At 21.4% G+C, this 3,681-nt stretch overlaps 1 pseudogene; it reads left to right on the top strand.

The window, feature by feature from the left end:
* The first annotated feature begins 3,238 nt into the window (after positions 1-3,238).
* LOC132315134 (U2 spliceosomal RNA) lies at positions 3,239-3,395 on the top strand (annotated as a pseudogene).
* Positions 3,396-3,681: the final 286 nt, after the last annotated feature.

Genomic DNA, 3,681 nt, shown 5'->3' with positions numbered 1-3,681 from the left:
TAGTACTAAATTTTTTTGGGTCGGCCTTTTGGCTAACCTTTCTTGGTCTCTTGGCTAAAATCAAGTGTAATACTACTTTCTCGGCCTTTGTACAAAGAGTTTCAGTATTTATTTATTAATTGATATAAATTCTATAAAACTCAAAATTACCTAATTAAATTCAAAAAAATTCAAATTAACAAAATATAAAGTAAGAAATAAATTCAATAAAAGTAAATCTAAATAGAGAATGAAATATATAATTTATTTCAATAAATACATAACAATAATTCTACATCAAAATATATCAATTATTGAATTTCAATATTTCGATATATTAACTTAATTAAAGCAAAAAATGTATAACAATTAAAATAGTGACTTAATCAAATTAATTTAAAATTATGATTTTAATTATTGATTGCACTTAATTTGTATGATCATTACCAACAAATAATTTGTTTCATTATATTTATATTTTGAGTTTATCTTATTTTGAGAAAGAGTTTCTACCACATAAGAGTTTCTATCATGTACTATTTTTAGAAATAGTTTCTATCACATATTATTATTAAACTTAATTTGTATGATCATTACCGAAAAATAATTTGTATCATCAAATTTATATTTTGGAGAATATCATATTTCGAGAAAGAGTTTCTATCACATACCCTATTATTAAAATTATGACTTGCACGTACAAAAAATAAAAAAATAACAATGAAAATAATGTCTTAATCAAATTAATTTAGAATTGTGACATGATTTTAATTATTGATTGCACTTAATTTGTATCAAAAAATTAATTCATATAATCAAATTCATATTTAGAGTTTTTCATATATATATTTTTTTATTCTTGGCTGTTTTGGATCTTTTTATTGAAAAATTTTAGTTGTTTTAAAACTCTTAACAATTTTTAGAATTCTTTTACTATTAAAGTTCTTGACCATTTTTTAAAATTCTCCAACTATTATGTTTAATTCAAATTACAAAGTTCCACATTGGTTTTAAATAAAAAAAAGGATTATATGAAAGCCTCCTATAAAACTATAGAGCTAAAGAAATGATAATCACACCTTCTCGGCCTTTCGGCTAAGATCAAGTGTAATACTAAATTTTTTTGAGTCGGCCTTTTGGCTAACCTTTCTTGGTGTTTTGGCAAAGATCAAGTGTAGTACTACTTTCTCGGCCTTTGTGCAATGAGTTTCAGTATTTATTTATTAATTGATATAAATTCTATAAAACTCAAAATTACCGAATAAAATTCAAAAAAAATCAAATTAACAAAATATAAAGTAAGAAATACAGAAATTCAATAAAAGTAAATCTAAATAGAGAATGAAATATATAATTTATTTCAATAAATACATAACAATAATTCTACATCAAAATATATCAATTATTGAATTTCAATATTTCAATATATTAACTTAATTAAAGCAAAAAATGTATAACAATAAAAATAGTGACTTAATCAAATTAATTTGGAATTATGATTTTAATTATTGATTGCACTTAATTTGTATGATCATTACCAACAAATAATTTGTTTCATTATATTTATATTTTGAGTTTATCTTATTTTGAGAAAGAGTTTCTACCATATAAGAGTTTATATCATGCACTATTTTTAGAAATAGTTTCTATCACATATTATTATTAAACTTAATTTGTATGATCATTACCGAAAAATAATTTGTATAATCATATTTATATTTTGAGAATATCATATTTCGAGAAAGAGTTTCTATCACATACCCTATTATTAAAATTATGACTTGCACGTACAAAAAATAAAAAAATAACAGTGAAAATAATGTCTTAATGAAATTAATTTAGAATTACGACATGATTTTAATTATTGATTGTACTTAATTTGTATCAAAAAATTAATTCATATAATCAAATTCATATTTAGAGTTTTTCATATATATATTTTTTTATTCTTGGCTATTTTGGATCTTTTTATTGAAAAATTTTAGTTGTTTTAAAACTCTTAACAATTTTTAGAATTCTTTTACTATTAAAGTTCTTGACCATTTTTTAAATTCTCCAACTATTAAACTTGTATGTTTAATTCAAATTACAAAGTCCTACATTGGTTTTAAATAAAAAGGATTACATGAAAGCCTCCTATAAAACTATAGACCTAAAGAAATAATAATCACACCTTCTCGGCCTTTTGGCTAAGATCAAGTGTAGTACTAATTTTTTTTGGGTCGGCCTTTTGGCTAACCTTTCTTGGTCTTTTGGCTAAGATCAAGTGTAGTGCTACTTTCTCGACCTTTGTGCAAAGGGTTTCAGTATTTATTTATTAATTGATATAAATTCTATAAAACTCAAAATTACCTAATAAAATTCAAAAAAATTCAAATTAACAAAATATAAAGTAAGAAATACATAAATTCAATAAAAGTAAATCTAAATAGAGAATGAAATATATAATTTATTTCAATAAATACATAACAATAATTCTACATCAAAATATATCAATTATTGAATTTCAATATTTCAATATATTAACTTAATTAAAGCAAAAAATGTATAACAATAAAAATAGTGACTTAATCAAATTAATTTGGAATTATGATTTTAATTATTGATTGCACTTAATTTGTATGATCATTACCAACAAATAATTTGTTTCATTATATTTATATTTTGAGTTTATCTTATTTTGAGAAAGAGTTTCTACCATATAAGAGTTTCTATCATGCACTATTTTTAGAAATAGTTTCTATCACTATTATTAAACTTAATTTGTATGATCATTACCGAAAAATAATTTGTGTCATCATATTTATATTTTGAGAATATCATATTTTGAGAAAGAGTTTCTATCACATACCCTATTATTAAAATTATGACTTGCACGTACAAAAAATAAAAAAATAACAATGAAAATAATGTCTTAATCAAATTAATTTAGAATTGTGACATGATTTTAATTATTGATTGCACTTAATTTGTATCAAAAAATTAATTCATATAATCAAATTCATATTTAGAGTTTTTCATATATATATTTTTTTATTCTTGGCTATTTTGGATCTTTTTATTGAAAAATTTTAGTTGTTTTAAAACTCTTAACAATTTTTAGAATTCTTTTACTATTAAAGTTCTTGACCATTTTTTAAATTCTCCAACTATTAAACTTGTTTGTTTAATTCAAATTACAAAGTCCTACATTGGTTTTAAATAAAAATGATTACATGAAAGCCTCCTATAAAACTATAGAGCTAAAGAAATAATAATCACACCTTCTCGGCCTTTTGGCTAAGATCAAGTGTAGTACTAATTTTTTTTGGGTCGGCCTTTTGGCTAACCTTTCTTGGTCTTTTGGCTAAGATCAAGTGTAGTGCTACTTTCTCGGCCTTTGTGCAAAGAGTTTCAGTATTTATTTATTAATTGATATAAATTCTATAAAACTCAAAATTACCTAATAAAATTCAAAAAAATTCAAATTAACAAAATATAAAGTAAGAAATACATAAATTCAATAAAAGTAAATCTAAATAGAGAATGAAATATATAATTTATTTCAATAAATACATAACAATAATTTTACATCAAAATATATCAATTATTGAATTTCAATATTTCAATATATTAACTTAATTAAAGCAAAAAATGTATAACAATAAAAATAGTGACTTAATCAAATTAATTTGGAATTATGATTTTAATTATTGATTGCAC

The sequence above is a fragment of the Cornus florida genome, unplaced genomic scaffold, assembly GCF_030987335.1.
Source record: "Cornus florida cultivar Cherokee Brave unplaced genomic scaffold, ASM3098733v1 CherokeeBrave_3.0.0_Hap2_Chr06, whole genome shotgun sequence".
Taxonomy (NCBI): Eukaryota; Viridiplantae; Streptophyta; class Magnoliopsida; order Cornales; family Cornaceae; genus Cornus; species Cornus florida.
This window is presented reverse-complemented; position numbering and strand designations above follow the sequence as displayed.